At 51.1% G+C, this 14,181-nt stretch overlaps 1 protein-coding gene across 1 annotated transcript in view; it reads left to right on the forward strand.

The window, feature by feature from the left end:
• The window catches only part of MAP2K6 (mitogen-activated protein kinase kinase 6), a 56,286-nt gene extending 52,781 nt beyond the window's left edge, over window positions 1-3,505 (forward strand). Inside the window, exon 13 of the mRNA XM_035342282.1 lies at window positions 619-3,505. The gene's annotated coding sequence lies outside the window, so the exon portion shown is untranslated. The remainder of the gene's footprint in view (window positions 1-618) is intronic.
• Window positions 3,506-14,181: the final 10,676 nt, after the last annotated feature.

The raw sequence follows: 14,181 nt of genomic DNA on the forward strand, positions 1-14,181 counted from the left end.
GGGCCATGGGCTGAGGGCCCTGGGCTGTGGGCCGAGGGCTGTGGGCCGTGGGCTGAGGCCTGAGGGCCGTGGGCCATGGGCCTGGTGAGCACAGCCCCAGGGGAGCCTCCCTCATGAGGCACAGCCCCGCGGGGGCAGACGCCGCTCGCTTTCTCAGTTCCTTCTGGGCCCTAACCTTTCGTTTTACAATGCTGATTGAAACCAAGAGTGGAAAGAAAAAGTCAGCCCCGCTCTCTGTTTTCCTTCCCCTCCCTTCCATTATCTTCTTGCTTTTCCATCCATCCTCATTTCACATGCATCTCAGATTGCGTCCCCCTGGTTTTCCAGTTATTTATTGACCCAGACCTAATTCCTTATTTCCAGAAATGTGTCATGAAGCCTGCCTTTGAGTCATTTGCTTTTTGCTTTCCAGGCTCACCTCTTTGACCACGTTTTCCTGTAAGAGATAAGGATATGGGGTTTGTGGAGTAATCGCAGCAGGATGCCTGGGTTTCATTCATAGATCTGTTGCCACCGGCTCGTTATGGAAAATTAGGAGAGTTATTTCACCTTTCAGTGCCTCACCTCGGTGTCACCATCTGTAAAACAAGGCTAATAATTGTTATCTCTTCCTTGCAGGAGAACTGGGGAGCTTCGCTAATGACCATCTGCTAAATGTTCTCAGAGCCTCACATGAACATTTCTACTGAAGTGCAAATTATTATTAGAAACCAGGGATTGTTACTGGATTGATATCAAATCATTGTCGACAGCTTCTCTGCAGGGAAAACTTAGGCGCAGCCAACAAGAACAAGCTGCATGTTTTGAAGTTGTGCAGTTGATTATATTGGCTTTCATCTTCTGGTAAGAGGATCCTCTGCCATCTGAACTCTCTGATCTCTGGGAACACAATTCATCCAATCAAGCTGGAGGAAAATAAACCTCCTCAGACAAAAAATAAAGTATCCACCTGAGATCATATGAAGATGGAAGATGTCAATTAATTCCCAGCCCCCCGTCCTTAACTCTTGTAAACCCAGGATTCTTCTGGCCCACCAGGCAATGCTTAAGAGAACTATCTAATGCATCCATTGTACAGGCTCGGCATTGTGAAGAGCCTCGTGGGTCTGCCTGGGCTACACTGTAATTGAAAACATGCAAATATTTTACAGTGAAATTGGTGCCACCGAAGGCTTGTATGGACTGTCGGAGGGATGCTTTTTGGTTTCATGGTAGCATAAAGAGGCCTGAGGTGCCAGGACAGTTTTTGGCCATGGTTCCTTCCAGGGGCGAGCTAACCAGGCTGACCCAATGCAATTCCTCCCTAGGTCAACCTCAAGCTGCCCCCCACCACTGAGACCTGGTGGATTTGGCTGCAGACTGAGCCTTCTTTAGTACCACACATATGGACAGAAGTCACCACTGGGCCATCAGTGGTGTGTGTCCTCTGTGCCCAGGACCTGAGCAAGTGCCACTGATGCCCTCACAGAGAACCACAGCCTTGCCTCCCCTCCTTTTCAAGTATGGGCTCATCTGTTGTGTTTCCCCTGAGCTGGAAAATGAGAGGGAGGATTGCCGGAGGCTGCAACCCATTACTGGGTATTTGATAGCAGCACTGTCAATAGGGAGAAACAGTGGAGATAGGGCTGGAAATGGGGATAATTACTAAGGCTGTGTTGTGAGGTCCAGAGAGCTCAGGCCTCCCACAGCACTAAAACCAATAATATTTAGCAGGTGAGGTGTAGCAATGGCCCAAGACTTTCCCCTCCAGTACTGTCACATGCCATTATTGTCACTGTCTGAGTTTTCTGGGCTTAAGTAAAATGAAAGTGTTTTAGCGATGCTGTTACTATCCAACATCAGCAGTTCTGTACACACAAAACTTTTCTGAAATGATGCTGTGAGGACTTGCAGTGAAGAAAATCAGCAAGACGGAGCTTTTGGGAGCTGCAAGGTGACAATAAATAGTGTTGGTGCCAACATCTGTAGTGCACGGAGGACTCTGGGGACAAGACGCGGTTCCCCTGCGCACTGCTGAGGTGCAGTGCAGAGCATGTTAAAAATGGAAAAATACCGCAGTAATTTTTTAATTAAAAAAGGATAAAATCTTGTGTTAAACTTTTAAAAAGCAATCCTCTACAGTTAAAAATATACCTGTAAAATAATATGTGCCTTTTGGCTATTTCCTATAATGTGCAACTTTGGTCACATGGCTCTCATTAAGACACGAGAAAATGTCATAAACTAGCATTTATAAGCTCAATGTAGGAAATTTCTGTATTTTTATTTTGAATTTATAATCCCGGTCCAAGATTTGCTGAAAGATATGAAACTTTATTCGAGGTTTTGGAAATGGAATGAATTCTGAGCAAAACAGTCTTTTGGTAAAAACTCCCATCTGCTTGAATTTTGACATTTTCTTCAAGCAAATATAATTTATTTATTTTTTATTCCTACAAAAATGCAAATATTAAAAAAAAATCTGGCTGAGAGCTCAGTCGCTAATACATAAAAAATGCAATGTTATGAAATATTAACAGTTTAAGATAAAACGACTTCAGCCGCCTGGTAGCACAAACTCGTGCTCTCTGTGGATTCCCCTCGCTTTCACACTGCTGTGTGCAAGGAGAGAGGAAGTTTCTCTCTGAAAATTGACAAGAAAATTAGGGAAGACGTTAACCACATCTTTTTAACACCGAGGTCTGAACAACAGTGCCCGCGGTAGTTAATAATTCATACTGCCCAAGCAGACGGGAGCTCCCCTGTTTCCTCCGAGAGCTCCCATCTCTTTCCAGCTCTTGGCAGGACGAAGGTCGAGCTCTAAAATTCGAAATCAAGTGGACTAATTATACAGTGATGAGGCCAGACAAGCTGATGCCATTCACTCCAGGACATCTGGGTGACCTGAGGCGAGCACAGAAGCGAGCTCTGGGGCTCGGTGCCGAGCGCGGCTCTTTCCCAAGCAGGCTGCAGGTGGCAATGCGCGGATGTGTGAGCCCTGGAGCTCGCCCACAGCTCGGAGTGGAGGCTGTTGCTCTCAAAGAAGAAATACATCAGGAGGGAAATACGATAAGCATAATTGCAGGGAAGGGTTTAGAAGATCAGACAGGTTTCCTTTCGGTGGGAAGGGCTCGTTTCTGAAGGCGGCTGCTGTGAGTTCTCTGCTTCCCCCCCAGCCCGTGTGCAGCTGCTCTTCATGGTGCAGCATCCCCCGGGGTGGGCAAACCTCAGCGGCACGTCAGGGAACATCACAGGGGTAGAAAGGATGAAATGAGGCGTCTGTAATTCTCCTTCCCTGGGCTCATTGTTGTGCCGTTCTCCCGGGAGCAAGAACGCAGACTTGCAGCTCTCCTTTCTTCCTTAAGGAAGATTAGTTTCTGATTTACAGCATCCCTAAGTGCATTCCAGTGCCCTAGAAGAGCCACTGTAGGGTGTCACTGTGGAGTCCCGGCAGTGTCCATCTAGCAATTCGCTTCTCCAGGTGTTGTAGCAGGGTTTGATCATAACTAAAAGCATTTTAAAGTTTATTTTCTGTGTGGGTATTTATTTTTTTTTTGGAGTGCATTTTATACGGGGAGATGGACGGTCACTGGAAGAGGCAGCCTGGCAGAACAGATACTGCTGGGATGGTGGAAGGGAGCTCACTGCCCCGAGCCACAGGGACTCTGGTTCACATCTCCATGCTCAGGACCACGGGCTGCCCTCCCTGTCAGCACCAGCCCCGCTGCAGGGTGCAGGAGTGGTGCGTTCTGGGCAGGAATCTTCGGTCTCCGTTAAGTTCCTCCTCTGGAAAATGGCCCTTATTTGCTATGCTGCGTGAACGGGACTATTATGAAATGGTCACAGAGAGTGACTGCAATGAGTGACAAGATTGCAGAGTGCTCGCGGTGCTCCTCTCAGATCTGGTAAGGTAGATCAGCCCTGAGTGATGCCACCGCTAATCCAACGGAGTACATGCGAGAGCCAACCTGGAAAGGCACCTCCCGGCAGGAAAGAAATCCCTGTTTTAATAAAAAAGCATTGGTGTTTTGATCCAGCCACCCTGGACAAAGCTTCACCTGAATAAAAGGAGCTGTGCTGGGGCCGTTTGTGTCCCAGACTGTCTGGAGGTGCTGTGGCACTGTGATTACCGTGCCAGATGCGTGGCTGTTGTGCTACCTCCCTGCCTCCTGCCCCGTCCCATCCATCCCCTCCTGTCCCCTTCCATCCCCTCCTGTCCCGTCCCAGCCAGCGGCTCCGCCACGAGCAGGGCAAAAGGGCAAATGCAGCAATACCTTTGGCTTATCAGTGACAGGACAAATTGATACCAGACTTTTAGGAGGGTGGGGAAACGTCTCTCCATAAAAAGAATCTAAATTTACCATCGTGTTAACAATTCTGTAAGACTTTTTGGCAACTCCTAATGGAAATTTCAGGAGCAGATGGAAATATTTGGAAACATATAGAACACATGAGCCTGCAACATCCATTTTTATTTTCTCATTGGGAGTGTGGAATGGTTTCATGTTGCCTTTAATTTTTTTTTTTTCTTTCTGTCTTCTGGATGCTAAGAAAAGCAAGACGGGAAGAAGGCAATGGCTATAGACAGGAGGGGGTTTGGGATATTGCTCACTCGATTCCCCTGTGTGGTCTGTGAGGGGATTTGGGAAAAAGAGGCACCAGTGTGAGGTTCCTGGCTCCCAGGTATTTTGGAAGCTGGCAGTGATGGGGGGGCACCTGCCGGCCTGCCCAGCGAGCTCCGGTGGGCCAGTTAAACTTTTTCTGTGTAAACTAAAGTGGGTAACCTGTATCTATCTCTGTGTGAGGTTTAATTAACGAGCGGAGTTTCTTCGGTGGAAGATAATGTCAAAGGGTACAGAACAGCTTCTGGTGCTCCCGATGGCAAATGCCCAGCTCACAGCCTCCCCGAGAGGTGAAGGCAGGCTCCATAGCAAGGCACTGGCAGCGTGACGAAGAAGAGATGCTCAGATCCGCAGAGGGCACTGAAAAGGTGGGTTGGACATTTCCAAACCTCACTGTCCCCAGAACAAGGAGTTTTTTGCTTTTTAAGCCCTGTAAGCTATTACAGAGCATGAAACTGTGCAGGAGGACAAGAATCAGGAGCAGTAACAGACATATACAAAAGCTGGGATAAAAATAATAGCTATCAGTTACCAAGTTTCTGGACTACTGATCAGTAATGATCAGGAATGAGTGAATATGCTGTATTTTTCCATCTCCCCGATGGCTTAGCACGGCGAGGGCCAATGCAGGGGCTTTGCTGCTCTGCCCAGGGAAAGCAGAGGCTGCGTGGTTTTATGTGGGGAGCTCATCTGGAAACTGAGGCATTCTCCAAGGTGTTTACGTTGTCCCGCTTCCACCGGATCTCAGCAGCTCTTGGAATATCCATACCCAAAGCCTTTAATTAGACGGGAGACTTCAGGGCCTGGTGGTTGCAATATTTATTGTGCTTGGAAGGGGTCTGCCCTTCTATTATAGCAGCAGCGAGGCAACGCGGAGCCGGCAGCAGTTATGACAGTTATCACATCCATGGCTAGATGTACAATGGGAGGAGCGCCTGCTTTGGAAAAGGAGCACATGCTTCCCTCGGGGCATGGGGACATGACCTGGGTAATGACAGGGTCACTTCTCTTGCATCCACCTGAGCAGCTAGCAGAGATAAACAGGTCCCGGATCCTTCACCGACTCCATCAGTTGCCAGCAGCAATTACAGCATCTTCATTGGCGCTGTGCTGGGTCAAGCTACGGCCGTTTTAGGAACTGCTGCCCTTTCCGATGGGTGCTGCTGTCATCTCCTGAACACCAGGGAGGGGGGAACCTGCCGCTTAACACAGGGACTGAGCATGGCAGTGCTTCATCTTCCCGCAGAAGAACAATGAATGGGGAGCAATCTTTTCCCACACTGGGATTCATGCAAGGGGAGTTGGGAGTTGCCCAGACCTGCAGAAGTCGCTCAGCTCCTAAATCCTCTTTGCTGTGTCTCTTGGTTGTGATTCCCATGGCAAGGCAAGGTTGGCTGGATTGCTTTGCAGACCCCTTTGCAGGCATTGCTGGCACAGTGTGGGTTTGCTCTGGGCACCTTCCCTTCGCTGCAGCATCCTCTCCACATGAACGCTCCCTCCTGTGCCTTGTAGAACACGAAGAAACAATTCCAGTGATTAACTGTGAGCTCTTCCTTCTTAATTGCAGTGTGATCCCATGTGTGACATGGAAGCTGTTATGATAATTCCTTTTTTATTGACTAGTAGTGAATAATTATATTATAATCCCTCTGTCCATGATAAATATGCAAAACACACTCACGACTACTCCGAGGCAGGTTTAAACCACATGCGCACACAGCTTTCCAGATGCTGGGTACTCCCAGTCATCCTGAATCACAAGAACAAACAAATAAACAAGCAAAAAAAAACAAGAAAGTAGGCTTTATTTAAAGCAAACTGCAAATATCAAAACTCATCATCTGCAAATTAAAAGATTCTCTGGTTTTATAAATATACAAAAAAAATCTCTGTGTTGCCTGCAGCCCACTGCTCATCTCCAAACAACTTGTAGCGAAACCGCCTGGCCACAGCATGAGCTCCCCTTTGCTCAGACACCAGAGGAGATGCTGTAGAACACCCCTAAGTTAAGAGGGAACTCGATAAGCTGAGCTGGAGTGGCTGCAGGGAGGGACAGACAGACCTGAAATGGACAGACAGACCATCGCAGCATGATGGACAGACAGACCCTTCCAGGAGCCCTTTCTGCAGTGCTGCAGGACACCCCAGAACAATGCAAATAAAACAAATCACACCTTTTGGTTTGGTGCAACTCTATCAAACTGGAGCAGCCCATCCCCATTCCTGCCAAAACCCAGTGGTTTACGTTTTTCCAGATTTCCATTTTTTTTTTAAAGAAAGGGCCAAAGAGCACCAAGAGCAGCAATGGATGATGAAATCTCGGAGTCCTCCCAAGCTGCCCAGAAAATGGCATAAAAACGAACGACCGCGTTATCCATCCCTGCGGAAGGAAGGTTGCAGCTCTTGTTCCAGCGGCTTCCAAGCAGGAATGGCCGTGCTGGAAGAGAACAAAACCTTTTTGCCCAGCTGCTGCTCACAGGCGGTGCTGGGAGGACGCTTCTGAGATGCTCCTGGGCCTCCAGTGCCATCGGCTGCCCGGAATGGAGCAGTGCTCTCAGCAGTCCTGACCGCGACTCGCGAGGACCCCACGCCAGACTTCCCCAGCTGTTAAAAATTAGCACACCGACATCAAGGGCGCTCTGCCGACTCACCCCAGTCACCGACCCGGCCCCAGCAGCCCTCGTTTTTGTTTGTGGAAAATCTGCAAGCGGATTAAAATTTCCCTAAATTTCTCGGTTTGTTCCGTAAACCCCCTTCACTGATGGATTTATCTCTGTTTATCCGGGGATGGGCTGAATCTGCTCCAGTCTCAGGGCTGCTGCCCACCCGTGACCGGTCCCAGGCGACCCGGGGATTTTTCTTTTCCTTGGTCTGGTGGATGCTCGAGTGCTTTTCTCGCAAACACCAACTGGTGCAAAGGGAAAGTCCAGCTTCGCCTGCCCTCCCTGGTGCGAGGACTCTGGAGAGGGATGATTACAGCTACTGCTAATTCATGCAAAGATCCACATGAATAACCGTGGAAAATATTTTGCGTTGCTCAGCCCCAGATATAACATGATTAAATACGTCTTAGTCTAAAATTGTAGGCCCTTGAATATCTTGCATACCGCTCACAGCTGGTATATCTAAATTTAGGGATTTCATCCGCTGCGCACAGTGTCCCAGCAGCATGCACTATTGTCTGAGGGGACGCGGCCGTGGTGGGGACACTCAGGTCAATCTGTTGCAGGGGATGGATGGCACTGAGTCTCCAAAGTGACTTCAGGAATGTTCCTGGCCACTTGTACGCTCCATCACCTCGTGGGTGTCACACTGCTGGGTGTGTGCAGGGATGCTGTAGGGACGTGATGGTGCAGGGATGCGATGCATGGGGTTGGGATGCATGGGGACATGATGCACGGGGATGCAATCTGTGGGGATGCAATGTGTGGTGCTGTGGCTCCCTCCCGCCCTGCCCTGCAGCCCTGGGCAAGGAAAGGGCTCTTTTCAACTTATTTCCCAGCTGGACTTTATTTTTCTTTCCACCACCTCTTGACCCTGGATGTGGAAATAAGGGGCTGGCATCCACAGAGCTGAGAAAGTTCTCAGCATCTTCTTTCCTTCCTGCAGACATCAAAAGGGGATTGTAGGCTCGATCATGTTTTGCATCACGGCAGTTTTTTGATCCTTTAAGCACAGCAGACATAAATCTTCTTCCTCTTTCTTTCTGTGTTTGGGTGTCAATCCCTTCCTGTGTTCGGAAGTTTCTCAGGAGAAAACGTAAGCGGGTTTATTGGCTGATTTTCTGTCTACAGCCTTGCACCCAGGTGATCTGTATCACTAGTTATCTTTGTGGCATTCAGAAAGGACTGGATGCAGGAGGGTGGGAGCTGTACGTCCGGCGAGGGTCCTGGTTAAGCCCACCCCAGGGATGCATCGTGTGCAGAAATGAGCGTCTTGTTCGCCACCCTGCTGCCCACCCTCAGCAGCCCACATCCCAGCAGGCCCTCAACATCCCCGCAACCTGCAGGCATGCTCGCCCTCAGCATCCCCGCACGTTACATGCGGCAGGAATTGATGGGTTTGTGCGGCAGAAGCAGTGGCAGAAAAGCAAATACATCGCACAGAGGATTTTCTTTTCTTCCCCGTGCCTGCCCACGAACTGCTGACCGCCTCGAGCTGCTAAAGGCCACCACCTCCATCCTCAGCACGACCTGAGCGTGGCCGTGCTGCGTGTGCGTGCCAGCAGAAGCTGTGCAGACAGAGGGCTCAGCAGCTCCAGCCATCCCACCGGCACCACCGGCACCACCAGCACCCTGCCCCAGCTGAACTGGGCACCCAGCACAGCACCCGCTGGGCTTTGTAACAAAGCACGGTCAGTTGGATGCAGAAATGTCGGTGATTTACTACCAGGACTGTGAAAAAGGAAAAAAATAATTAAAAAAAGTGGGACTGGGGGAGGGGGGGGGAAGGTCATTCCAGTTTCTTCCTGCTTACACCCCTGCAGCTTTCGGATACAGGATATCGCTGAATGGCAACCTCCACGCTGCATTTATTTTTAAGCCACTGATAGCTTTCGAAGTGACCTCGCGGTACATGACCAACATCAGCCAAGAAGCTGTTTTTTTCCGGCCCTTCGACGTCAGATTGCTTCCTTTGACACCTCTGAGAGCCAAAAAATGGGAAGCATTCTCTTCCCAAGGTGACTTTATTTTTTTCCCCTGTGATAGGGCTGCTGGGTCTCTCTCAGGCTTGGGGACATGCATGGCACTGCCCTGGGGACATGGCCCCGAGGTGACAGCTGCAGGTCACTGCTTTAGGGCAAAGGGGCCCGAATTATCCCCAACCTGGGAAAAAAACAAAACAAATATTGCCCTGGCTGGGGCCAGAGTTAGGACAACCTCACCTTGTTTTAAAGCCCTCTGGCATGCACTTGTGACTTTTTATTATTATTGTTATTATTAATCCTTTTCAGGGCAGCTGAGGTTTTCCAGGATATCCCAGCTCACATCCCCACAACTTGTTTACTGTAACCTTTGAATTAGCGTGAGCTTCTCAGGCTCATTCACAGCCACATGCACGGAACTTCAGGCAGCTTTAGCACGGAGGCGCTGGGACACCAGGAAAACTCCGGCGTGGTCCCTGCTGCGGGGACTGGGGACACTCATGCACCGTGGCTTGTGTCGGCACTTATACAAGTGTGTGGCAAACGAGGAAACCCTGACTGCCGCTCTGGGAAAGCACGGGTGGTTTTAAGCAACCTCACGTGAAAATAATCATAAAGGCTCCTGGGGGCTGGTTGAGGAGGCTGCTTGCTCGGTGCCTCAGTTTACCCATTTGTAAATCAATTTGCCCTGACCTAGTGGCTGCAGCTCCTGCCCTGCTGAGCATCGGGGAGAGCCCGTCCACTGCGTGGTCCCTGCCCTGCATCACTTCAGACACCCATGCACAAAAATCTGGCCGAGAGGTATCCTTCAAAGCCCCTTCTTCCTGCGTCACTCGTCAAGGAGAGGGCGATGGGCCCTGATGCGGGTTTCTGAGCTCAAAAATGTCAGAAGGAAGCGATGGACTCGGAGGAAATTCTTGCGACGGTCTAGGAGGAAATGGGAGATGTGAAAATACACGATGTATTTTCCTCCCACAAGCTGCGCGCTCTGTTTTTATTATCATAAACCCGGGCCCGGAGGATGTCAGCTTGTTTATTTATTTGTTTAAATGAGGTTTCGCTCCTTGTTCAAACATTCCCATGTTGGCAGCTGCTGCGCCCCGGCCCATGTCCCGGTTCCCGTCCCCCGTCCCCAGGCGAGGGGACGTGCCAGCCCGGGCAGCGTCCTTGCTGGGGGATGCTGAAGGGGCAGGGTGGGAGGTGGGGGGTCCCCAAAGGTCCCCCCCTGGCTCCACCAGCTGGAGAAAGACCCCCTCGTGCTGGTGACTCTGCAAACCCTTGTGTGTGGGATGTCCGTGTCAACCATGCAGCTTCCCCAGGCTCACAGTTGCTCTTCTTTGGGGTAAAATTAAAAATATCACTAATTTTGGCCCGTTCCCCCTGAGTCAGTGTCCCCGCAGGTGTCTCTGTGTCCTCGCCACTGCCCACTCTTGGAAGGTCTCATGTTGCTGGCATCTTCCCATCTCTCTGGAGACATCTTCCCCTCTGCTCACATTTGGATTTGCTGCCCCAAGCGTCCCGGGTGAGGCCAAGGGATGCCAGGAGCACCTCCGGCAGCATCACAGACGTGCACCCACGCAAAGCACCCACCCAAGCGGGAGCAGCCTGCATCGTGCTGAACCTGGGTCTTGCCTTCACCCCACAGACATGGGGTAGGGGTGATTGGGTTGTTTCTCGTGCTGTGGCTCGCCCTGGGGCTCCCTCCTGGTGTGGCTGCCCCACAAAGGTGTTTTGGGTGTGATGGTGGGAGAGGAGCCGCGGGCAGGAAGCTGCGCGGCCCCGCGTGGCGGGGAGCTGCGGGAGATGCACCTGGGAGGAGAGGCACTTTGCTCGAGGAAGAAAACAGGATCTAACATATAAACAACATCCTCAATGGCTCAGCAAGTGAGTCGCTCTTTCCAGAGCCTGTTTTGGAGCCATTGTTGCAGCCCCATCCAGCTTCCACCCACCACAAAATGCGATTAAAACCAGGTATTGGAGCCCCCTGAACCCGAGTGCTGGGGCTGCCCTGCTCCTTGCAGCCCTGTGTGCACCAGCAGGGGCAGGTACTGCAGCAGCAGGGTAAGGATATTTCCCTGCTCTGTTCCACACTGTATCTTGTCTCAAAGTGGCCAAAATGCATGGGAAGGAGGTGATATTCTGCCCCTCCCCATGCCCTGAGTATTTAGTCCGAAGCTTATTAGGGGCTGGAAAACAGCAGGGAGCACTGGGGACAGAGCCCTAGGGACTGCTCATGCTTCTTCCAGAGAGGCTCCTCTCTGGGGGTTCTCTGGAAGATGAAGATGGGTTGTCTGGCTAACAGACTTTTAGCTTCTGGATCAGACCCTCCTGTATTCTGGCCTCTGTGGCCATGGAACCCTGCATAGACCCTGAATTTTGGCTTTTTTTTTTTTTTTTTTTTTTTTTCCAGCTGAAAATGATCTTAATTTTGTTTTCAAATTCAAATAAAACACTTGTCAATGTGCTTTTCATTATTTATTCATTCCTTTCATCCCCTAAAGCCCAGCTAACCGAGCACATCATGATACGACCTGTTCCCACATTTATTTTGCAGTCGTTTGGATGAGAACTGGCTGATGATTCCTGCCCACCTCCCTCCATCCCCAGCTGAGACCTTGCTTGTTTTCCACCTGGAAACATCACCCAAAGAAGCCATTCCTTGGTTTCTTCCAATTTCCCCCATTTCCTTTGCATCTTTTCCCTTGCCCAAATCCCCCCACCACGACCCCACCGCCTCCCATCCCTCCCTGCCCTGACGCTGGTCCCCACTGCAGCCTCCCCCCCGACCCCGCCAGCTCCTGGGGTGCCTGTGCTCACCATGGGGGTGGGGGGGCTCAGGGCATGGGATGTCCCCGGGGGTCACAGCCCCAGCAGGTCCCCAGCACAGGAAGCCGTGCTCCCGGGGAGGAAACCTGCAGCTTATTGTGGGAGAAAAGGTAAGCGAAGCGTTAACACGATTGCCGCGAGCAGAGGTCATCGGCGTATCCTGCTGCAAACTTCCTGAGTAACCTCAGCCCAGAAAACAACAACCCCGGGTGCGGGACGGGACGTGGCGGGTTTGTTTTTAACTCCGGTTACCTTGGACCTACTTCTCCTGGTGCTCGTGGCCGCCCACAAACGCCGGCACCCTCTCCCCCGCGCTGCTGCGGAGGCTTTTGTGGGGTTTTAATGTTTCTCTTGCGTGACTGATGGTGTTTTTATGCCTGAGCATCCTGGGCTGGGCTGGAGCAGGGGGGAGGAGAGGAGGGAAGTGAAATGCAGCCGGGGAGGTTTCAGCTGTGGAGGGGTTTTGGGGAGGCACCGCAGATGCTCTGGTCCCTTGGGGCAGGGCGATGCGGCCAGTGGTAGAGCTCTGGGAAAAATCCACCGGCACCTCCCAAAGCATCATTTTGGCCTCTGGCTCTGGGGAAGTGGAGCAGAGAGGGCTGGGGGATGCTGCTGGGGGAGCAGGCTGGTGCTTGGGGAAGGCTTGGGGGTCTCCGAGAGGGAGCGGGACGCTTCATCGCCTTCCCCTCCTGCACCAGGCAGAAGTGCCCCTGCTTCTCCCATCCCGTGACTTCATGAGAAGTGAGGGGTAACAGTAGCTGTTCTTCCTGAAAACTAAAAGAAAACAACAACAATCCACACCACCTTTAAAGGTAGAAAATGCCAGAGGTACTATGCCAAAAATGACGTTTTAGACAGAAATGACTCAGAAGTTTAAAAACTGAAGTGTGATGCAACTGGGTTTATTTACACACAAGGGCAGTGGCAGGTCGCGACCAGCACACAAAGTTATTTCATTCAGTCCAGCACTGGCACACATTTCCTAGCAAATATTTGGTAGAAAGAAGAGAGTGCTAGAAGAGGGCCATGGCACACTTTTGCTAGGCTTGTGTACACAACCGGGATGAGCTGCAGCTTTGAAGCAAGATGCTCAGGATCCGTCCCATTCCCAGGTCCCGAGGCAATGCCAGGACCTGTGCTGAGAGCACGGCTCCGGCAGCACCCAGAGCTCGCAGCTCACCCTTCTGCCAGGCAGAGGATGTGCCGATGTATTAAAACACCTGTGTTTGTGAAAAGAAGGATTCTCTGGAAAAGGAGCAGGTCAGCTCTCATTTTGGGATGTCTGCTCATTGCAGTGCTTGAGAAGCATCATTGGCGAGATTCGCCTGGTCACTGGGACGTTGTCATGTGCAGAACCTCAGAAAGAGCAGGTGGAGATGCTGCCAGGGTGTCCTCCTGTCCACCACACGGCTCCTCTGCTCTTATGTATGCCCTTCTTTATATGTGCCTTTACCTAAGATATAAAGTCCAAAGGTCCTGGGCCTGTGAACCCATAAAGAACATTAAAGACATTTTCAGGCTTCCCAGCACCTACCGACACACCGGTGGCCAGCTCAGCGCAGGGGGCTGAAGTTCAATTCCTTTTTTATTTTCTAGGGACTCTGCTGAACGACACGCTTCGTGGCCAGCACCACCGGGCTTCCTGCGCCCAGCATTCCTCTTGCTTTGATGGGTTTGATGAGGAGAAAACGCATCCAGGGACGTGATCTGGAGGCGCGGGGCAGCAGCGCAGCCGTCCGCGCTCCCAGTAATGCCTGGCTCCAGGGGAACGCGATCGATGCCGTGATTAGCTATGCTAAATTGAAATCTTATGATCTTCGGGGTGGTTACATAAAATGCCAATTAGTATGTGGTCTACATTGTTTCGTATAAATGTTTTTCATTATATTTTGCTGTCAGCAAATGCTGGTGTGAAACCAGTTTTCATCCCTCATATGGCCACCATGAGGAGGTTGGGAAACGCATTAGCACGCCCGGAGAAGTCCTTGAGAGAGAAGTTATCTCCTTCACCCGGCCCTGGCGGGGCATATTCTGCCTGGGCAGTGGGATGGGAAATTTTGTGCTGGGAAGGACCAGCCCCAAAGGTCGGGGTTCCTGTGGCACTGTCCT

The sequence above is a fragment of the Oxyura jamaicensis genome, chromosome 18 (genome assembly GCF_011077185.1).
Source record: "Oxyura jamaicensis isolate SHBP4307 breed ruddy duck chromosome 18, BPBGC_Ojam_1.0, whole genome shotgun sequence".
Taxonomy (NCBI): Eukaryota; Metazoa; Chordata; class Aves; order Anseriformes; family Anatidae; genus Oxyura; species Oxyura jamaicensis.